Source organism: Rhodamnia argentea, chromosome 6, assembly GCF_020921035.1.
Source record: "Rhodamnia argentea isolate NSW1041297 chromosome 6, ASM2092103v1, whole genome shotgun sequence".
Taxonomy (NCBI): Eukaryota; Viridiplantae; Streptophyta; class Magnoliopsida; order Myrtales; family Myrtaceae; genus Rhodamnia; species Rhodamnia argentea.
The window spans coordinates 18,870,192-18,894,569 of NC_063155.1; the positions used below are offsets into that span (position 1 = coordinate 18,870,192).

A 24,378-nucleotide genomic window follows, 5' to 3' on the forward strand; every position below is an offset into this window, starting at 1 on the left:
TGCTAGATATCACTCATGGCTGGTGGGACCTAGAGGTTAATCGGGACAATTAATTCTCTTGGAAGTACTAACGTGTTAGTGCATGTCTTCTTGCCAGCTCGGTGATGAACTTAGGGATGTCACACACCTTAACCAATAAATAACAACGTTAAACGGAAAGGCAATATTGTAAATTTGTTTACAATCACGACTATCGAATTAGTCGGACTAAAATTAGATTAAATGAGATTTAATTTTATTTTATTTTCGGTCATTGACGTACGTTCATATAATGACACACACGTATTGTCCAAACACATATTGATGTGCCCAATTTACGCACATAAGGGTGGTGTACCTTTTGTTTTTCTATTAATAATAATTGTTATTATTATTATTTAAAATCAATAAATAAATAAATAAAGGTAATGCACTACGTGGTCAGCAAGTAGTTGCTGACCACACGGTCAACAACTACTTGCTGACCGTGTGCATGGGACACCCACGATTAATGAATCGTGGGTGCTCTTCCAAGATCAGCAAGCGGTTGCTGATCATGGGCATTTCTCACGATCGGCAACCACTTAGGGTTATTGAAATGTGAAAACGCATTGACGTAGTGAATTCGATTCAAGTCTGGTGTGCGTATGGGTGTGAAAAAGTGTGAGAGAAAACAGAAAATACTCTCTCTACATTTTACATTCTTGCGGTGACTGAAAATCGAGCGTGCGGAGAATTGTCGCCACGAATTGCTAGCACAATTAAGGTGGTAACTTTCGCGTGTTCGTTCTTCCGTTCGTCTTCGTGATTGGTGGTGTGTCCGAACTAGAGGCTCAACACTTGTGGGGCTCGGATAGAACGTCCGAACCTTTTTCGTTTCAAGCACGCTTCAAGAGGTAACTCGTTAACCCTCTTTCGTTTAATATGATTTTCGATTGAAACGCACGAACTACGCCTCTGGAGATACGTGTATAGGTTATTATTTATTTCCGTTGCGTTTGATTATTTTATATAATATTTTTGCCAGTACATGTTATGCGAATCCCAACATGTCATTCATCTCTCTATAGTTTCTCTCTTTGAAATTCTTTTTATCTAATTTTCGTCCAATTTACAAATCTAAACCTAACTTTCCACATGCTTTCGTTCGACCTTAGTTGGTATCGGATTTAGATCCGTACTTTATCAATTGGCATCTGAGCTTGATCTCTTTACCATTGATTGGTAGTAGTTGCTTTGCGTACATCCTATCATTGTGCAACGATGCTATGGTACTTATTTAAGTTGCTTCACTTGCGCTTGTTTACCTGATATGCTCATGAAACTTCAGCCGCCATGCTTACTGATTTGGAGCCACTCTACGTTTGGTATAACTTTCTCTATGGATAATGTTGCAATATTTATTAAATCTGGTATATTGAAATTTGGAAAGATCAGGAGTTGCCGAGATTATTACGTCGATTGGTGTGGCGATTACTATTATTTTGATTATCATGTTATTATAATAATTTTGACTGTGAGGAGTAATACGAATATTGCTGTGACTACAATTATTATAAATCCTTAACAATCTTGAAGAGGTTAAATTCTTTTTAATGATACGAGAGAATATTTCAACAATTTTGGTGAGAATTGAATAGATTCAATAAATAAATAAAAAAAAACTGTAAGAAAGACATGAAGACGGACCAAACTCAGTTCGCTAAAGAGCAAAACGTCGTGGTTAAGTACACTCAATGTCTTGAAGAGTTAGATAAGGACTCTGCTTATGAGAATAGTGAAATGAGCGGAGTAAAATTCTACTGACTAATCTGGATGAATTTATTGAGAAACCTTCTGAAATTCAACGAATTCAGGAATGTAATTTCTCCTATTGACTACTCACATAGGTGAAAAATTCGTGATGCTAAAATTTGTTATGAAATACTTAGTATAGCCTTATTCTTCCTAGGTGCATATCCAAATCTCCCTTTTGTGGACTGTGAGATTATTTGGTGTGGAGATTGATGTTTGACATGATTCTCTAACGCCTCTGATTTCTTTCTTTATTTAGTTTATTTATCATATACTATTAAGAATTTAAGATACTTATCTTGATTAATTCTCTTATTCTAGATATGCTTACTTAGGTCAAGATACTAATTTTCTGCAGTTATGAGGATAAATTCATTGACTAATGAGTTTAATATTCGGTGTTTCTTCTTCCTCGCCTGAATTGGTATTCCCCCCCTCTCTCTACACACACACACACACACACACATACATACATACATACATACACCCCCCTTTCTTGCTATCCAATTTCCCTTCAATTCTGAAACCTGCTGTGCACTTTCGTTCTATATCATCAGTTGCTAACACAGGTTTTAGGACACACAGTATCATTACCCTTGAATAAAATTTAAATTTGATCCCACATATTTAGCATTGTCTAGACTCTAGATTACTTAAAAGTTTCTAATTAAAGCTTAGCCTCTCCTTAATATCTGTACTTCAGCTACAATATTAAGAAACGTCACATTAGTCTAAGATTTGAAAAGGATTGGTAAATAATAGTACGTTTTTGAAACTCACAAAAAACTTTTGATATACATGTCAATATGTTTATATTAAAGAAGTGGCGTTTTAGATGTTTCTTATTTAAGGTAAAAATTGTAAAAGAAAATTATAAGTCAGCATAAGTGACCCCACAGACCTTATAATGTCTGACTCAAACCATCTAGGGGTAATAAACTAGATATGTCATTAAACAAGTACGAGTGCAAACCTTTTCGATGAGTAAAAGCGGTTGCTGCGTAGAGACGTTGTCCTCTAGTTTTCTACAACTGACATCTCCAAGAATTACCTCCACAGCTTTACAATCTTCAATAGTAAACTCTTTCAAGGAGGGCCACTCTGAAATTTGCTTCCCTTGGCAGAAACTTCTGAGTTTTGGCATGTCGTGAAGATACAAAGTGACAAGTTGAGGAATTACAATTCTGTCAGCTGCTTCTTCAAGTTTCTCCTCTTCTCTAGCAACAATATACTGCATCTCTCCACAACCTCCGAGATCAAGATATTGGAGTTGTCCCAAACTTTTTGCCATAGACATTGCAATAAGGTATCTCAGACGTGAGCACTTCTCAATTGTCAAGGACTCCACACAATCAAGTAGCCTCTCCCACATGAATGAAGGAATCACATTGATTAGGTTGGGACACTGCTTAACCTCGAGGATCTTTCGACGGCGAAAGGACTCCACAAGGATTTTGTCGTTCCATAGTTCTTCCTGTTGAACTCCCTCAATGTGTAGCTCTTCTAACTTTGGAAATGCAAGCTACAAATGTATAGAGATAAAGAAAAATACCCAATTTTATTTAGGGCCATAGCATAAAAACAGAGTACAAATTAACAAATGAGATAAATCGGGATATGATACTTTCTCATCAAATAGAGGATGTAACCCATCACTAGCACAATTCGCTGAGCGGAAGCTAATCAACTTCTCAAGGTCACCAAGCTTGAGTGTGCTTAAATGACGGAACTTCAATGTCTCTATGGTATTCCCTTTTTCTTCTTCCATCGCAATTACGCTCCGCAGGTTATTGCAACAGGAAACATCAAGCACCGCAAGTTTATCAAGGGTTATGGCCGTGGCACTTGAGAAGAGATATGGCAAACTATGACAATTCCTCATGTTTACTTCCATCAGACAAGGAAACGCCAAGGTTACTTTGCAGTCACTCTTCAAAATGTCTCTCAGCCTTGGTAGATTCAACAACTTCACTTTTTTTAATGCAGAGAGGACCAATGGCTTTTGCCTTTTCTCGGAGCTAAGACTTACAGGTTCAAATAATGCTTCCAAGGAGGGACACCCGACCACCTCAATTTTATTCACGTTTTTCAACCTATCGATTGAATTCGATGGAAAAACATGTCACAAATTTTCACAAAGTTCAACAGTGAGGGACGCAAGTATGCAGAAGGACTGTCCGTGAAGTTGATTGGGCCATATCCTCTTTAATTCGCACATGGACGAAAGCTCCAATTCCTCCAAGCTTGGAAAATGAACCTACAAAAACATTGGTACAGAATTTTATCATGCCGAAAACTTGGGGGCATCTTTGGGAATGAACAGTGAGTTAGATTTCCCACTGCAAACTGCTAAACTTTTGGTTTACCAAAAAAAAAATGCTAAACTTTCGGTACATAATAATGATCCAGTTTCTATTGAAATGTTTCACTAAATAGAACTAGAAGAATGGTTAACAGAAAAAAAAAAAAAAGAAACTGTAGATGCTTACATACCCTTTCGTTGAAGAAGATAGGCGAGGACAAACTAGAGTTGATATGACCAAATGCTTGTTGTGAACCTGAATCTACTGTCATCCACTGTTGCTTTTCTTCGAGTGAAGAAAATGTCATCATTTTGGGGCATCCAGATATCGTCGGTCTTCTTAAGGATGGACACTGAATACAGTACTTTCCATAAGAGAATGTCCCGAGATTTGGCAATTCCTCAAGAGACAAGGAGGTTAACAAAGGTAACTCTAAAATATCAGTGTTTGTAGCTTCCTCCAATTCTTGTTCTTGCACATCAATAATTTCCTCCATCAGTTTACACCTCGCTATTTCTATTTCTTTTATTTGCCCGAGTGCTTTAGCCATGGAAGAAGAAAAAAGAAACCTTAGGTTCTCACAGTTTTGCACCTTCAATGTCCTTAAGTTTTGGAAACACAATGTTCTTCGTGGATTTTTGTTCCATATGTGACCCAAACTTGGTAAGTCACTCAAAGTTAATTCTCTCAATCGTGGTAGAATCCCGACTTCCCCATTGGTTGTCAATCCTTCTAGGTCAAATATTCCTTGTATCAATCGACATCCTTCAATGGTTATAGCTTCCAAATTTTGTAGCTTTATTATCTGCAAAGGATGAACAATTCCACACTATCTCATAATAATGCTTGCAACTAGAAATACAAGTTGCATGTCAAATAATAGTGAAGGGAATTATCTCATACCATAGACTTAAAGATAATCGAAGAAAAAGAGGAGTAGTGATTTATGAATTTAATCTTATCCCTCTATAAAATATATCAACTTTACGCTTACTTGTCGTTTAGCTATATGTGCGTGGACTCCATTGAATAGTAATAATAAGACGGAATTCTTAGTCCCTGAATTATGCTTTACCATTACATTTTGTGCTTTCCACCTAAGTTTTCTAAATTCATTGCACAGGGTCAATTGATTTTTCATTCATAGACTATGATTTTATATAATTACTAAAAAGAATTATTTTCTACCAAATAGTCATAAACTAAATTGACAAGCAAAAAAACTATACTTTAATTGATTTGCAAGTGTAATTGGAGCCTGACATTTTACCCAAAGTATTTAAATAAATACATCTCTTATCGAAAGATTGGAAGTGAAAAGTTACTATAAATCATGACAGAAATGCTAAAATAGTCAGAACACTTTGTTGTTCCCATGCATAGCACTATAGCTTGGCCTGACCATGCCCACATATTTAGCTAATTACAATGGTTCATCACAGCAAGATGTGTGGTTGGCCGGCCCATAAGCACCAATGAAGTGACCCCAATAGCACAGTATGAGCATCAAAGTCAATTTCATCACTCTACCTATATGAGGACCGAAGATGCGCTTCCTTATCAAAGAGCTAACTTATATGGCAATTTTTATATTTGTAGCCAAGAAAATGAATTGCTTAGTTCAGGAAATGATTTTAGTTGAGCATCATGCTTTTGCGGTTTGGCTCACATGATCAACATAATTTAAAAAAAATTGAAAAATATTTTTCCATTTTTTTTATTTTATACTAATAGAACAGTTAAACAGTTGTTAAATTAAAGTGATTGTGCGCAAATGAATGTTAAATATGTTCCTAATGAATACCTTCAAGCAATATTTTATTGCAAAAACGTAATTTAAGCATGTGCAGCGCGCATATATTTCTCTAGTAGTATTAGAAAAGTGGTTAGAAAAAGGATTTTGGTAGATATGATCACCACAAAATGTCCAACAGCTTGCATGAATTCCAAAGAAGAAAAAAAGAATTATCCCACTAACATCACATTAATGTACCAACGTTACGAAAACAATTTGGCTATCGAATACTATATTTTATTTTTCATTTGTAGTCACATAATAGTTATGTCATTTTACAAATAAGAGTATAGCGGAACTTTGTATCGAACCACAATTCCACAAAGGTCCATTCACCTACCACAACTCTTTACAATCGTTGAGGGACGAAAAAAGCAACTTAATCGCCTCGACTACTCTAATGCAATGTACTTACAATCAGAATGGTTTTTTGTTAGTTCTTTATTTCACTTTAATCAATTGGATATAATAGAATTCTACATGTGTCCATTCATTAGTAAATAAAGGGCATAAAAATTATATAGGTCGTATATACTTCCTTCAACTTACGAATATATCCATAGAAGTTTGTGTATAAATATTCGGCTTTACCATTAAGCGATGATAAACTTCTAGATTGTTTGATAAAATCTATACATCATACGATGCTTCTTTAACTATGTTGATAACATAACACAAATAAGAGATGTAATTAACTAATATATGAATGCTTTTATGTAATCAAATTTCACATAGCAATTCCATCTTGCAGAATTAGATTGTTCTTTTCCTTAGTTATTTTTTAAAACAAAATCTCAATAATGATATATATATACATATATATGTGTGTGTATACATTAATCCAATTTTTCTACGTCCTATTATACTCTCACATGTCCATACACAAAATCTAAAAAACAAATTATATACCTGCTGCCCATCAAAGAAGTCAACCGAATGGTCCTGAGTTTTACAAAAGCTCGTCATTTTTGGCAAATTTTGTAAGGTCAGCCTATGCAAATTGCACGACTTCACTTTGGTATGATCATCTATTTCGTCTCCATCTTCATCTGCCTCGGCGTCTACGACAATTTGCTGCATCAAGTGGCATCTGCTTATTTCAATCTCTTCAAGCTGTGACATTATTCTCTTCATAGACAAAGGAAACAACCGTTTGATTTCACCACATTTATCTACTTTCACAATATTGAGTTTGTTGAAGGATTCTTGGGCTAGACAGCCGCGACATATCTTCTCCAAGTTGTCTAGATTCTCAAGAAAGAGAGATTCCAATCTAGTAAAGGCAGTGCACTGGACATTTTCTGTGGAGCAGATAACATACTGAAATGAAGGGCTATTTTGTACATGAAGATGCTTCAAATCCTGAAATCCTTCAACGCACAAATCATGAATGCTATCAATGCCATCTTGCAATCCATTCAAAGTGGAGATCTTTTGTTCCTCGCAAACATTTAGACACACACGCTTCAAGAAGAAGATTGCTCGTATCCAACTTGAGCTTTAAATTTTTGGATTCTTTGTATTCACCCGACCAATCACAAACGTCCCCAATTTGGATTTTATGCTTGTTCAACTTCTCAAATGGCAGGTCTCTAGGGATATAGGCAGAATGAGGAATGGAAATGTACAAAGTGCTTAATTTTTTCATCTTCTTCAACTTAGCCAGGCTGGCGTTGTTTTGCGGTGCTTTATCTTCGGCCTCCCACTGATCAAAACTATCCTCCCTATAAAGAAAGCTCTTCTAAATTAACCAAGCTTGCAAGAACTCCAGGTTCGATAATTTTGAGCCCTGTGCACCCTGTCAAGTCCAAAAATCTCAATTCTGTTAGTTCACCTATTTCTTTGGGCAGCCGATCGATTGCAGATCCGTGGAAACTAAGGAACTGCAATCCTTTCAACTTTCCAAGAATAGTCACGTCCTCTAGACAGCAATAATCAAGATATAGGGACTTGAGGTTTTCAAGGAACTCAATCGACGAAGGTAGAGAGATGAAAGATAAGCCAGTCATGTCCAAGACTTGGAGCTTCTCCATAGATTCAAAAAATGACTCGGGAATCTTGAGAGACGGGTTGCTTTCGGATAACAGAAGCATCATCAAGTTTGGGCAATAGAATTTTTCAGGAAGCTCATCAATGTTGACCCAAGGGAAGGATATGGCGGTGCATTTCCTAAGCTCATCCTTTGACCATTCTTTAAACCCAAAATCCTCTCTCCCAACCAAGGCGTTCCATTGAGCCGAAGCAATAGAGATGGCCACGTCAACAAATATGTCGTGCATATGGATCTCTTCCAGGTCATCACTATCTAGTAACAGAGAAGAGTCTTGCAGGCTATGTAGATCCATAATGAACCTATCTCTAGCGTCTTCGATGGTCTTGAATTTTTTATATAAACCCAAACCAATGCAGTACCCAAGGGAACACCTCATGAAAATATTCCCAGAGTGTACAGCAGAAACCAAAAACAATGATCTGATCCTCTCATCTTTTAAGTCATTGTAATTTAGTTCCACTATTGATTTTGCATCCGATAAAATTATATTGGTCGAAGCATTCCTCCATTCAGCCATATCTCCAAGCTTCAACATTTTTGCAACGGACAGAATCAAAAGAGGCAAGCCACCACAATTCTGGACCACTCCATCCACCAAGGGTTTCAAGTCAGGATCATTAACTCTGTCCTCCACTATCCTTTCAAAAAGTCTTCGGGCTTCTCCATGCTCCAACTCATGAGTCGGATTTCTCGATCAGTGCTCATGCCAATGCGCAAAACATCTCGGTATCTAGACGTTAGCAATAACTTGCAGCCTCTCACTTTATTATCATCCCCGCAAGGTATTCCAACTTCCTTCAACTCTAGCTTCTTCCACAAATTATCTAAAATTATGAGAATCTTCTTTTTAGGATCACTCTCTAATCTCTTGCACAAACGATCTGCTCTCCCACGAGTAGGTTCATCGTTCGTTAGCTTCAGACCCAGCGCATAAGCGATTTCTCCCTGGATTCTTTTTAGATCTGGATTGCGTGATACATTTGCCACAACAATCACATCGAATAGCTTCTCTTGCTTTACCCGCCTTTCAACATCCTCCAAAAGCTTGGACTTGCCAACCCCACCTGGTCCATACACCCCAATCACACGGACCTTGTCATCAGCCATGGCCTTTATTACATCCTCTGTGATTGAGGCCCTGGAATCCAGGACATCTTCTTTCTTGTCAACAGGTCTTGTAGCGGACGTGGTAGCAGTGACAATTCCAATCGGAGTATCCTCATGGTAGACCTTTTGGAAGATGGGTTTTGTGCTTTCGTCGTTGAGTCCCTGAATGACTGGAGTCATCTTCTTCGCCTTCCTGCCAATTGGATGGCGCACCACGGGGTTAGGAAGCCACCCACGGAAGCAAGCATTATTTGCTCTTGCGCCACGTTTCAAGAGGTTATCTGCCTTCTCAGTCTCCTCCTTCACACTCTTCAGCCAATTCTCAACATCTGTGTGTATAAGTTTTCCATCATACATGGCTTCCTCGACAGAGCTATGCAGCCTTTCCCTCGCAGCCTTTAGCTGCTGGACTCCATTTTGGAGATCTTGGACGTAGCTTTTGTAGCACAGCACGTACCCAAATTGGCGTCCGATGGGAGCAATCAGGTACTCGACGAGTTTCGAAATTAGGCTCTCTGCGGCGGAGGTAGCAATTGCCTCGGCCATAATTTCTCCTTTAATTTCTAGAATTTCCTTTTTCCCACTTCTTTCGTTCTTCTTCTTGTTGCTTCCTTTTATTATTCGCTTGAACAAATGGGTGAGGAGGAAATTGAAAAGAGAACATAACTAATCAGTTAGACCAGTTAAACAGAGAGAGAGAGAGAGAGAGAGAGCCTTGAGTGCACGGAAGCAAGAGCCTTGAGGAATATCAACAATTGTCGATTCTTTTGAATATTTACGGTCTGAATCATTTACATCTTTTTCTCAACATTTCAAAGCTTAAAGCATTTCTTTTCGATTTTATGATTTCGCAAGAAAGCAATAATAAGATGTCGTATACTTCTTACATAGTTGGTAATTGTTCTGATGTTAATACCATTCACCTCTTGTTTTGATAGCTGGTGCCTTTTTGAGCTTAGCAGATGTCATGTCGCCCATAAATTAAAATGAGATTTCATTAGAATGGTTACGTCTAAATGTGAGAAATTCTAAATTAAAGGACAATATTGCACTAAGTAAAAATCTTAATACCGTTGCTTTTTTTTAATAAATGAACACCGTGGGGCCATTTCTTACCCTCTTTGGCTTGGTAGCAATATTTTGTTATCAATAGACCAAAATAACCTTCTATGGTTGGAAATGAGGTCAATCACTAATTCACCCTACTTTTTTTCTCTCTCATCTCCTCCTCACCTTCTAGGTTTATTGTCAATTGACTAAAATATCCTCCTACCTTTGAAAATCAATTAATCATCAATTTGGGATTTTTTGTGGTATTAACTCAATTTAACATAAACTAACAGATTGTAAATTTGTCACATGTGTATCGATTTGAGATTTTTTGCGATAAAAAAAATCAGTTCGGGGTAAATTTGTCACGGTTGTATCAATTTAGGGTTTTTGGTGGTCAAAAAAATTGTTTGAGATAAATTTGTCACAAGTATAGCGGTTTGGGATTTTTGGTTGTCAAAAAATTAGTTTGGGATGAATTTATCACGGGTGTGTCGGTTTGAGGTTTTTCGTGGTATTAATCCTTAACTAAACATACTTTATTTTTTGTAATTTAGGATGGATTAAATTTTGTGATGTCATTAAGTTTGTAATTTTGGTCAATAAAGTACGACTTTCCTCAGATTTTTAATCTTTTGATGTAGTTTTTCTATTCATCTTAATTGTAATAGGATGGCGGTAGGCCATTTTTATGCCAAGGGCTACGAACTCCTACTTTTTGGACTTGGGCAACGTTACATTGTTGAAACTCTCTCCCTCTTGCACGCCCGCACACAAGCACACATGCCCATTAACCAAGGGCAAGCACCCTTAATTAAATGTTTTCACACAGCCACCTTTCAAGAAAAAAAAAAAAAGAATGACTATTAATCAACCATTTCGGTCTCTGATTATAGGCAACATTTTGAAAATATAAGCAAAGTTAGGGTCAATACGTGATTCCACCTATTCAACTGGTCTAACAGTTTACACCACCGGGGTTTGAATCCAAAAGGGAAAATTACCGAAACAGTCCTAAACTTATTGCCATTATTGCAATTCAATCTTAAACATTTTGTATTTGTGCCAATTCAGTATATTTAGCTTGTTAGCGCTCAACGTGGTACTGTCGGTGCTGGTATGACAAAATTTTAAACCTATTTAAATAATATTTTAATTATTAATATTCGTAAAATATTTTAATTATTTTTTATATTTATTTTCTATTTTTTCGGCATAGAGAAGGATCGTGAGGTGCGGTTGCGGGTAAAGGCTGCCTTCTTCTACAGCCGGCGAAGTTGCCCTCGCCCGGACCAAAGCAAGGCCGGGTGAAGGCCTCGGCCATCTCGTCGGCGCTAGTGAGGGCTTTGCGGCCCTCGCCTAGTGACCAACGAGTTGCCACGACCCTCGACAGCCACAAAAAACAAGGATGAAAAATCAGAAAAGAAAAATAAATAAAAAATTTAAAAATTTTAGAAATATTAAATGAATACCACGACGTTCCGAACCTTGCTCCCTTGCAAATATCTTTAAAATTCTGCCATGTTAGCGCTGGTAGTGCCACGTTGGGGCTGGCCAACCAAATGGACGGAATTGATATAAATGCAAAAAGTTTAAGACTAAATTAACAAAACAAATAGGTTTAGGATTGAATTGGCATAATTGCAATAGGTTTAGGACTGTTTTGCTAATTTTTGCAATCTAAAAAGCGAAGTAATAAGCAATAAATGTGATGATAATTTTGTAAAGAAAAATTGACACTAATAGTCTCTAAATTTGGCTCACTGTGCAATGTCATCTTTGGACTACTAATTCATTTAATACAGTCCTTAAAATATTCGTAAATGTTCAATTTGTCTCTAAACTTTCAATTTGTTCCATCTAATCTCTCAACTTTGCGTGATAAAGTCAAATTAGTTCTTCCGTAACATTCACATGTTTTCATAATTACTCTATCTCCCAGATTTTAGAATATGTTTTCATCTTTATCCTTTTTGCTAAATCAACAAAAAATACAGTATCCTTTTTTTTTTCACCTTTTTGGTCTTTCATTTATGTAAATTTACTTATATAAAAAGGGTTAGAGAGACAACTTCGGTGCCTCTAAAATGAGTTTGTGTTGCAGTTATTTAACCCATTTTGTTTCTTCTTTGTCACGACCCGAACCCTTCGAACCGTCGACATCCCACCCGGCCTCGCTTGCGTACGGTTCTCCGGGATCCTCAGGCCAACAAAATAAAATCTCGCGGAAGCAACAAAAATCTCCATTCAATAAAAACCAATAGTACTACGATAATTTGGGATGGTAAAAACACACATATGTACATATATACATAGTTGTTTCAAACTGTCATACCTAGGGCTTCGTGGGCTCTTGTACAAGCCCGTGACCACCTATAACAAAAAGACACGTGGTCGAAGCCCGCTACACAACCAAAATAAAGTACTCTACAAAAGTCGAGAGGCCAACTATCCTAAGCCTCGACCTCGCTATCTCAAGCGGCTATTCAGCATCTGAAGGCTCCACAACTTCTCATGACGTCTCGATCTCCGGGTCGGATCATTGCGGCGGAGGGTCTGAAAAACAACGAACCCACGACGGGGTGAGATAAAACCTCAGTAGGAAAATCTCTAACCCTAAATCAGCTCGCTAGTGCCTCCAGACACAATCTAGGCGAGCAACAATTTCCAACAACTCTTTCTTTCTTACCCAAAAATTCCACAATTAATTCCAGAAAATTCCATTCTTTCTCCAAAAATTCTCGCACCTTCTCAAATATTCTACGTTACTCCCGTCTCGGCGTTCCACGCCTTAGTCCGACAATAAAATATTTTACGTACTCCGGGGCCCATTTTTAACACATCCGGCCATAATATAAATATCCACATTACTCCGAAAATTTTCCACGTCACTCCGAAAATATTCCACGGTACTCCAAAAATATTCCACGTTGCTCCCGAATATTCCACGTTGCTCCGGAAATATTCCACGTTCCTCCAGAATATTCCACGTTACTCCAAAATAATCCACGTTACTCCACCTCCATCATAAGTTCATGAAATTGAGCCTCGGACCTTTATGGAACACGGCTCTATATATATATACCGGGTCTCGGACACATAGGAATACGACCCACGGATCTCGGTCTCGGACACATAGGAACACGACCGGATCAAGTCTCGGACAATTAGTCGAACACGACTCACTTTGGTCTCGGGCGACTTAATTGAACACGACTTTCTTGCTTTCTCGGTCTCGGACAATCAGACGAATACGGCTCACTTTGGCCTCAGACGACTTGATTGAATACGACCCTCACATTTCCTCGGTCTCGGACAATCGGACGAATACGGCTCACTTTGTCCTCAGACGACTTGATTGAATACGACCCTTCTCATTTTCTCAGAATAGATCGGGACCACGTGATTCACTCACGTTAGAGAATTAATAATTCGGGATCACGCGATCAATTCACACTACTCCAAGAATTAATCCAGACTACCCGATCAATTTATGCTACCAAAGTATCCAATCCACGTCATGCGACCATATTACGCTAACGTAGCAATTTATAAATCACGTGCCATTATAATTATACTAACGTGGAAATATATCACGGCCGAACAATAATAATTTTCTAACATATAATTAATTCACAACCATAGTACTATACTATAATAATGTCACATTTAATTAGCACCGTGGCATAACGACTTTATGTCACATAAAAGTAACCCTAGTTAATATTTTAACTAACCATGGTTCAAAAACTAACTAGAGTCAAATACTAACCTAACAATGATTAAACAATAGCATAAAGTAACTCTAGTTAGGGCATAAAGTAACCATAGTTAAACTTTGACCACTATTATCTTCTTGACTTTACTATTCATGCAAGAACAAGCTTTCTCTCCCCCTCAAGTCTGCAATTTTCGTCCAGCCCCTCCACAAGCTCAAATCCAACACTTTTCTTCATCAAAAATTCACAATTTCATGGTCTTTTAGCAACCTAACCACCTAATATAGGTTTAGAAACAATCCTACCTCAAAAACTCGTAAAAATCCTCGTTGAACGGTTGAGGAAAAGCCCGAACCAAGCGGCGGTTCCGGCGATCCTTGCACGGCCGGCGACTTGGCGACGATCTAGCAATTCCAAGCGCTCCAAAGCGACACCAAAGAAGGCTTGAAGAATTTTCGGCAATGGAGGGTGAGAGAGAGGGTGTTCGGCCAAGTGAGGGAGAGGGAGAGTGAGGTAGAGAGAAAGGGAGCTAGAGAGAGAGTATGTGTGTTCTTGAAAATAATGAGGAGGAAGAAGACCTAATAATAAATAATATAAGTTGAGAATAATTAATATAGGTTAATAACAATTAATCATGCCCACAAAATCAAGAGAAAGAAAATAATTATCTCCCCTCATTGACTAGTCAATCTCGGCCAAAAGGGAAAATGGCCAAAATACCCTTAGTTCCAAGTGAAAAATGGGGTATTTTTCGAGGGCAAATGGGTCCTTTCCCATATCCAGTCCAAATATACTTTTCCTGAACCTCTTTGGGGCGAACCGCGAAGGAATTTCACACAGGATGAGGAAACGTCCAAAATTTTATTTATTGAAACCCCTGAAGGTCCGACGTCAAATTCTGAAGCTCGATTCGCGATCAATCTCGATCAATAGAATTTTCAGCGTATCTCAAACTAACGGGCGGCTTTTAGAAGTTACGCGTATCGACCCGTGATTAAAATCACGTTTAAGAATTACTTGAGCCATGGCGACCTTGGTTGTCATTCAATTGCGAGGGTCAATCACTAGTCCCGATGGACACGATCGTTAGAAAATAATTCAGGGACGTTGGAACCCATACGAGATCGAACGGAATCACCCGTGATCCAAGCGTAGGGTATTACCCAACTCGTTCCTTAATTATTCTAGGATCGGCCTATATTGGTCCAAAATATTCCCTCGACAATTTTCATGGCCAAAGAGTCAGTCCATGACCAAGTTCTTAGGTCCACGTACTTGATTTTCCTAGCTAGCCATTCCCATTTGGTTAGTCTACTCGAGAGGGATCAATTCCGAGTGAGATTAGACTGAAATACATCGATGAGACTTTTCATTTATTCAAGGCTTCAAAACGAGCCGGATTACGGGATGTCACAATTCTTCCCCCCTTACAAAAATTTCGTCCTCAAAATTTACAACAAAACTTATCTATTCGAACAAATGGGGGTGCAGTTGCCTCATCGTTTCTTCATTTTCCCAGGTTGCCCCTTCCGTTCCATGATGTTCCCATACAACCTTCACCAGTGGAATTGTTTTGTTCCTCGGAACTTGTTCCTTTTCGTCTTATATTCGCACTGGTCTCTCCACATACGATACTCTTTCATCAACTTCCACGACTTCATGATCCGGGACGTGCGTTGGGTCCGGTTCATACTTCCTCAACATAGACACGTGGAAAACATTATGGACTTGGGACAAATTTGGTGGCAAGGCAAGTCGATAAGCCAACGTCCCAATCCGTTCTAGGATTTCAAATGGGTCTACGTACCTCGGACTTAATTTCCCTTTCTTCCCAAACCGAGATAAGCCTCTCATCGGCGACACCTTAAGGAAGACATGATCTCCCACCTGGAATTCCAACGGTTTACGTCGTCTATTCGCATAATTCTTCTGACGACTACGAGCAGTCTTTAGCCTATCTCTGATCACTTTCACTGCCTCAACGGATTGCTGAACCAGTTCCGGTCCCGTTATGCTTCTCTCACCAACTTCATCCCAACAAAACCGGAGTTCCGCAAGCTCTGCCGTACAACGCTTCAAACGGTGCCATTCCAATACTCTTACGGAAGCTATTGTTGTAGGCAAATTCTACTAAATGCAGCTGTTCCTCCTAGCCCCCTTTAAAATCTATCACACATGCTCTCAACATATCTTCAAGAGTCTGAATTGTTCTTTCTGATCGTCCGTCTATTCGAGGGTGATAGGCGGTGCTAAACCGCACTTGAGTTCCCATGGCATTCTCAAGACTTTTCCGGAAAGTCGCAATAAACTTGGGGTCTCTATCCGACGTAATGGTTACTGGCACTCCATGCGGGCGAACTATTTGGCGCATATACAACTCAGCATACTTTTCCATTGCGAAATCCTTTCGCACTACCAGAAAATGTGCCGACTTAGTCAATATGTCGACTATTACCCAAATTGAATCGTGCCCTCTCTGGCTCCTCGGTAATCCCATAACGAAGTTCATGGTAACGTGTTCCCATTTCCATTCGGGAATCTCTAGCGATCGAAGTAGTCCTCCAGGCTTACAATGTTGTGCCTTCACTTGCTGGCACGTCAAACACTTAGCCACATGCTTGGCCACGTCGACTTTCATTCCATTCCACCGGTAATGTTGGCGCAGATTCTGATACATTTTGGTACCGCCTGGATGCACACTATAACTACTCCGATGTGCTTCTGACAAAATCTTTTCCTTAAGCTCCTCATCATTAGGGACACACGGACGTCCACGGAATTTCAAGATTCCGTCCTCAGCCACTTGAAACTCGGGTTTCCTCTTGGTGGCATCCATCTCCAAAATTTTCTGAATGTCGGGATCCATTGATCGCAACGTTTTAATCCTCGCCTGAATCTCTGGCTCAATTCTCAGAGTTGCCAATAGACTTGAGAGATTGCAAACTTCTAACTTAAACTCCGAATCTCTCAACTCTTCCAATAAGGTCCATTCTTTCACCATCAAATGCGCCATGCTCGACTTCCGACTCAGAGCATCCGCTACTTTATTCACTTTTCCAGGGTGATATAAAATATCACAATCATAGTCTTTCAATAACTCAATCCAACGGCGCTGCCTCATATTCAGCTCTTTTCGGGAGAACAAATACTTTAAACTCTGATGATCCGTATAAATCTGAAACTTTTCTCCCCACAAATAATGCCTCCAAATCTTCAACGCAAAAACAATTGCCGCAAGTTCCGGATCATGCGTTGGATAATTCTGCTCATGAGGCCTTAACTGTCGCGACGCATACGCGACCACCCCGCCATGTTGCATTAATACACATCCGAGTCCTTTTAGCGAAGCATCGCTATAAATTTCAAATCCTCCAGGACCCGATGGTATCGTCAAAACCGGTGCCGTCGTCAACCTATACTTCGGTTCTTGGAAACTCCTCTCACACTTATCTGTCCATTCGAAACGAGTTTCCTTCTTCGTTAGCTGCGTCAATGGTATAGCTATCGAAGAAAACTTTTCCACAAATCGGCGATAATACCCCGCCAAGCCTAGAAAACTTCGAACCTCCGTGACGGACGTCGGTCTTGGCCAATTCACCATAGTTTCAATTTTCACCGGGTCTACTGAGATCCCATTACCCGAGATCATGTGTCCAAGAAACGCTACCTGGTCGAGCCAAAATTCACACTTGCTAAATTTGGCATAAAGAGTGTGTTCTCTTAAGGTCCGCAGAATGATGCTCGGATGATGTTCATGTTCCTCCAAACTCCTCGAGTACACCAGAATATCATCGATAAACACGATGAATGATCGATCCAAGAATTCTCTCGAACACCCGATGCATCATATCCATAAAGGCAGCCGGGGCATTGGTCAATCCAAAAGGCATGATTGTGAACTCATAATGCCCATATTTGGTACGGAAAGCGGTCTTCGGTATGTCCTCTTTCTTGATCCTCAACCGGTGGTAGCCCGTCCTCAAATCGATCTTAGAAAATACTTGAAGCGCCTTGCGAGTTGATCGAACAAGTCATCTATCCTTGGCAATGGATACTTGTTCTTAATGGTCACTTGATTCAATCGCCGGTAGTCAATGCATAATCGCAATGACCCATCCTTTTTCCTTACAAACAACACCGGCGCTCCCCAAGGCGATGCGCCGGGGCGGATAAATCCTTTATCCAGCAATTCTTGCGTCCGAACCTTCAATTCCTTCAACTCTGAGAGGGACATTCTATAGGGCGCCTTGGAAATCGGTTCTGTCCGTGGTGATAACTCAATCACAAATTCTACTTCTCTTTCGGGTGGCAATCCCAGTAATTCTTGAGGAAAGACATCGGGATAATCGCGTACCACGGCTATATCCTCTAGCCTCGGTCCTTCAATCGACGAATCCACTACCGCAGCCAAATATCCTTGGCATCCTTCATTTAACAACTTAGTCACTTCCAGTGACGAGATCGAGGGAATCGAGATTCCTCCTCGACTTCCCACAAACTCAAATCTAGGATGACCAATAGGATTGAATTGGATCACCCTGCTACCACGATCAAAAACAGCTCTTTGCTTTCCCAACCAATCCATTCCAATTATCAGGTCATAATCATGCATAGTCAAAACTGCTAGGTCTATTAATTCTTCTCTACCGCCAATGACTATCTTACATCCAGTACACCCTAAGGTAACCAATACTTTATCCTTTAAGGGCGTAATTATATGCAACATTACTTCTAACAGGTTTAACTCAATCCCAGCTAACTCCACAAATTGAGCGGATACAAACGAATGGGATGCTCCCGAATCAAATAAAGCATATGCAGCATGATCACATAAGGAGACCGTACCTGTGATCACGCCGGGCGCATTCTCTGCCTCATTGCGCGCCATTGCATACACTCTCCCTTGTGCTGGCGGTCTGTTCCGGTTATTACGTGGAGCGGCTCTAATCTGAGGCCTCGCCTAGGGTCTTTGGGGCTGAAATCGCTGTTCTAGGGCTAGCTCTGGGCAACTCCTTACATGATGATCAAATTTTCCACATTTGAAGCACGCCCCCGTCCTACTCGGGCAAGGTCCATTCCCGTGCCTTCTGCCACAAAATCGGCAATTCTGATTGGAGTGATATACCGGCTTCCCATTATTTCTTCTGATTGGAGGGATAAAACGCCTATTTTCCATCATGGGGCTCTTGCCAAACCGACGGTTGTCCCCGATCGGCATGAACCGCGATCCGGATGCGGCAGCTCTCTCTTTCATGTCTCGCTCCACTATCTGACCCCGCTCATATAGCTCATCATAATCCCTCAGATTCAGCAGGATCGACCGACTGCGAAGCTCCGGCCTCAATCCGTCCCGAAACCTCCTCGCTCTATCCAATGGATTCTCTACCATTCTAGGAGCATACTTTGACAGTCTCGAGAATTCAGCCTCATACTAATCTACCGTCATATGGTTACGGCGGAGCTGCTGAAATTCTAAGATCTTCTGCTCCTGAGCGGTCTCTGAAAAGTATTTCCCATTGAAGACTTCGGTGAAGATAGTCCAATTCGGTAATGTACCCTCCGGGAAAACTCTTCCCCTAGTGGCCTTCCACCAATCACTAGCCGTGTCCCGCAAGCGATATCTTGCCGGCGTCACTTTCTCCTCTTCGGTGCAACCCAACACCTCAAGTGCCTTCTCCGGATCTTCTATCCAACGAGGTGCAGCTTACGGGTCACCTTTCCCGGTAAACTTCGCTGGTTTCAATTTCAAAAACTGCTCTACCAACCGATGCATCTGTCTATTTCCATTATCATTCCCCTGATTAACATTGCCCCCATGGGCAGCAGAAGCAACAACAGCGGCCTCGGCGGCTTGGGCAATAGCGGCGGCTCGTTCCTGAGTTTGCCTACCCATGAGATTTCCTATCTCTTCCAAAGCCCTAAGGACTCCATCCACCCCGGGATCCTCTCTAACCGTAGTTCTCGAACTAGAGGCTCTCCTAGAACCTCCCCTAGATACTCCTCTAGAACTTCCTCGGGAGCCTCCTCCGGAACCTCTACCTTGATTTTCCATTTCCATCAACTCTTTTTGCAACACCTGAACCAAAATAATTCCGCCAAGGAATTAGAGACCTAAACCACCCACTTGAGTCTAGCGGTCTCACACTGCTTAACATAGCAATTAGCTCAAATCTAATAATCGTTTCTGGTAAACGATTCAACAAACAACACCAAAATTCAACACGAAAACAATCAATCAAGCAAATCACGGGTGCATTTTCAAATGCCCCGCATAACGCGATTAGCTCGCGTAGACACCTAAGGTCTCTCCGCCTAACCATCTCAAAGTTATCGCTCCTTATCACTCCATAACTCTTCCAAACCTGGATCGAGCTAACCTTGCTCTGATACTACTCCGAACGGGGATGTCACGACCCGAACCCTTCGAACCGTCGACATCCCACCCGGCCTCGCTTGCGTACGGTTCTCTAGGATCCTCGGGCCAACAAAATAAAATCTCGCGGAAGCAACAAAAATCTCCATTCAATAAAAACCAATAGCACTACGATAATTTGGGATGGTTGTTGACGCTTAAATTTTGACTAATCTATTTTTTGCATAAAAATTAGAACTAATTTTAGTTCTAAATAAAAATCATCTCACATATTTATTTTTAGCGTACATTGCATTGGCATATAATCGGGCAAGCAGAACACTTAATTTAGCATGCGTCTAGACTAGGCACGGGATGGAAAAATACACCAAGAAGATTTGAAACTTCGGGGACTGTATTGCAAATACTTAAAACTTCGGGGACCGTATTGCAAATACTTAAAACTTCGGGGACCGTATTGCAAATACTTGAAACTTCAGGGACTGCATTGCAAATACCAAGAGAAGGGAAGATGAAGAAGGGAAGATGATGAAGGGAAGGTGATGAAGAGAAGATGAAGAAGGGAAGATGATGAAGGGCAAGTGAAGAAGGGAAGATGATGAAGGGAAGGTGGTGAAAAGAAGATGAAGAAGAGAAGATGGAGAAGGGAAGATGGTAAAAAGAGGATGGAGAAATTTGGCTATAAAAGAGGGAGAGTTCTTGAGAATTGAGAAGAAGAATTTTGGTGATAGAGAATTTAGAGAGCTCTTGAGGGGAGTGGAAGAGAATTGAGAGAGTTTTGAGAGAGTTTTTGAGAGGAATTTTTAGAGAGGAAAAAGAGAGTTCTTGAGAAAAATTAGAAGAGAAAATTCGAGAGTGAAGAAAAGAGTTTTAGTCGAGCATCATCTTCGACGAGTCCCGACACATATTTCGCCTCTCGCCACCCAACAACGCCATTGCTTGCCATTTTCGACGACAGCCGCGTTCTTCCAGCTCCGAGATCTTGAAGGGAACTATAACGTGTATGTGAGTAAGATTTTGTGTAATAGAAGGTAATCATTTCCATCTCGATCTACAAAAATGTAATCGTTTGGTGTGAACATTTGTTTGTTTATTTTAGACATGTCACGTGTCCCAAAATTTAGCATTATTACATGTTAATTTATTTTTATAAATACTCGTGACTGGCTGCGTTTTCTTTCTTTCTAAATCACCCATGGTGTATATCGTACAAAGTTCAATGTTTTACATCCCCATAAAAAAGAAGAAAAAACCAAAAAAATTGCATCTTTGAATTTCAAGTAAAATCCATCAAAATTGCCAAATCAAATATTTTTCATGAAAATGGTACCGAAAGGGCGTTAGAGTAATCTAGCGTAACCAAATCCCCGAATTCAAAATCTCCGGTTCGCGGAAATAAGATAGTTTCTCCCGCTATTTTATTTAGGTTTCTAATCAACCTACCGAAAATGATTAGTGGCGACTCCAAATTCAAAACACGTTGCATGTTAATTATTTGAACCTTAAGTTGCGATTTGGTATGGACTTGGGAGAGTCCGAGTTAGGTTAGTTAATTAATTAACCTGATAATCCATTAGCCCGAAAATTAACTTGTCTATTTTTTTTTAAGGTCGCGACAGCTTGGCGACTCCAATGGGGATTCAAAGAGGACTTAGGCCAGATAATTTCATGAAAAAGAAATCACTTGATTTGGTAAACTTTGGTTGAATTCTCATTCTTAGGTGTTAAATGTTTTTGCAGATTGGGAGTTATAAGGGGAGGAGTGATCGGCTAACCCTTTGTTTTGCAGGCTTGGTGAATTGGAATTGTGATTTAACTTTTGAATCATTGAAGCGGTGTTTGCCTTTAATTGTTGTGCATGATTTATCGTATTTGCACTACATCGCACACAACCCGTGACCGGACCTGGGTCACACTAATAGTTTTAAGATGGTATTTAGATGGTTCTTTAACCTTGGCGGTAAGGTTTCGCTAAAGGTTATCCCATCTGGATCCCGAAATTTTTTTCAAAAAAATGGCTCAAGGGTTGTTCTCATGCACGTGAGGCTACGATGCATGATAATTGCCCTTGTCGACCGAACCAAGCCGAAGTGATTGGACCCGACTAGTCATGACTATTGTACGCGAGGTTGCGACTAGTCATGATGACTGTGCGCGAGACTGCGACATGTCGTTTCGTTCATCATTTCACTTTGCAAAAGCCTTTTGGATAGATAGAATAAGATTTAAACTCATAATTCATGCGCATGTCTTTGTGATTGGCATTTTCTTCGTATGAGAGGTAATTTCTTGTCTCTTGTACCCTGTTATCTCATTTTTATTTTCGGCCGGTCCATGGTTTAGGTTGATTGTTTAGAAGTTTCATTGTCTTATTTCCAATTTCGCACTTTGCTTCCGTAGCTTTTACAATTTCATCAGTTGTCCTCAATTCTGATTTGGCTTATTCCTGTTGTGCGATTTTTACTAAATTCTACGATCGAGTTTTGAGTAAGTGCCAAACACGAAAGTTGTAGACCTATGTTTCAACTAATATCTTGCAAAATTTCAGAATTAAATTCATAATTTAAGATGGCCCTTCGTTTTTTCAACAACATGCGGTTATAACAGTTTTCTGAACGTGATTTTTTGGAAAGACACATTAAACTGCTTTGATCCGTACATTTCTAGTCTGATTGGCCAACATAAAAGTTGTTCATCACCTTCTCAACTATAAGCTCGTAAAATTTGGACATGTTTTGATCAACGTGCAAATTGATACGGATTTTTTCGTAAAAGCGGACAAACTGAAAATTACATGTTTCAATCCTTTGGTCATAATCACTTTGTTCGTTTGAGTCTAGAGGGATGTCATGGGCCGGCTCGCTATTCTTGCTCTCTGTACTCATTTTGGGTTTGTTACTGCGTACAGGTAATTTATCACGGATCCTCCATATATTACTCGATCGGTCGCAAAGAGGATGGCCGACATTAACGCCGCCGTTAGTGCTGCCCTAGACGAGAAACTTGGCTCCTTGACTGAGCACTTTGAAGGGATGATGTCCCGAAAGATGGAAGAAATGATGGCTGCCTTCACCGCCAAACTTCAATCATCCGCCGCCAGCCCGCCGCTTCCTGCTCTAGTTCCTCCTACGGACAATTTCGGTAAAGCCCCGGAAGCTACTCCCTATCCGACAATGCCACTAGATGATGTGATTATCATAGGCGTGAGCTCGAGCACGCCGTCCGTGGTCCCAATCCCTCAAGCCAGCCCCGTGACCCCGGGATTGAATGGTGATACGGCCAAACTTTTGGCCCGGATGGTTACAGAACCCGGAGAGATAACATCCCGGACATACAATCCGATCCAGATGAATTGATCTTTTCAATTCAAAGTTCGCAAGGAATACATACAAGGGTAAAGCAGTATCGTTTCAACTCGTTTAGAACATGAGAACGTACATTGACGCTTTTCCTTTTGATTTTTACAGGGGTCACTGCCTTTTCAAATAGGAAAGTATCATTTCTCCCTGAAAAATTAATGAAATAAGAAATTCCTGGAGCCTTTGACAATCTCATGTCTCAAACCGGATAATGAAGTTTTGCATGAGCAGGGGCAACTCCCGATCCACGCCCCTAAGAAGTTTCTTATGTGATTGCGAATGTTGTCCACCAAGATAAAAAGTTGCTGCATTTTATATGCTCAAAAACACTCATACATTGCATAGTTTGCGCATGACTGTTCCTCATGTTTAATTTACCAACTACGAGTAAGGAACATGAACTACATAGGATACATCGAATATATGGAATGGGGCGGGATAGGATGCTGAAAGGCAATCTTTTCCCAAACATGTCGAATCTTTTCAGGCGAGAAGAACGGTGGCAAAATTCCGCATTCCCCGAGGTAAAGAGTTTTCTCGCGAAAGGTACGATAACCGAAGTGACGGAGGCGTTCATTTCTCTATCCTAAACACTACGGGTTATCCGTTGATTAACCCATTTGAGCGGAGATTTCACTTTTACAACCCTGTCAAGAACCACCCCACATTGGGGCAAAACAAAGGCAATTCCATCAGCATCACGAGGTAAATGGTTAGAAATTTTCTTGCTCGAACTAACATTAATCTTCGAGTGTGTCTTTGCATTTATACTCGAATTTTAATTCAAGTGCCTTAGGATGATGAAGAGCATTCATTTCTCTATCCTATACACTTCATTCTTTGCAT

General features: G+C 40.1%; 1 protein-coding gene and 1 pseudogene across 1 annotated transcript in view; both read right to left on the reverse strand.

The window, feature by feature from the left end:
- Positions 1-24,378, reverse strand: part of LOC115751677 (protein BONZAI 3-like) — a 1,030,407-nt gene that overhangs the window by 510,230 nt on the left and 495,799 nt on the right. The gene's annotated exons all lie outside the window — the stretch shown is intronic.
- Positions 3,537-9,633, reverse strand: LOC125315351 (annotated as a pseudogene).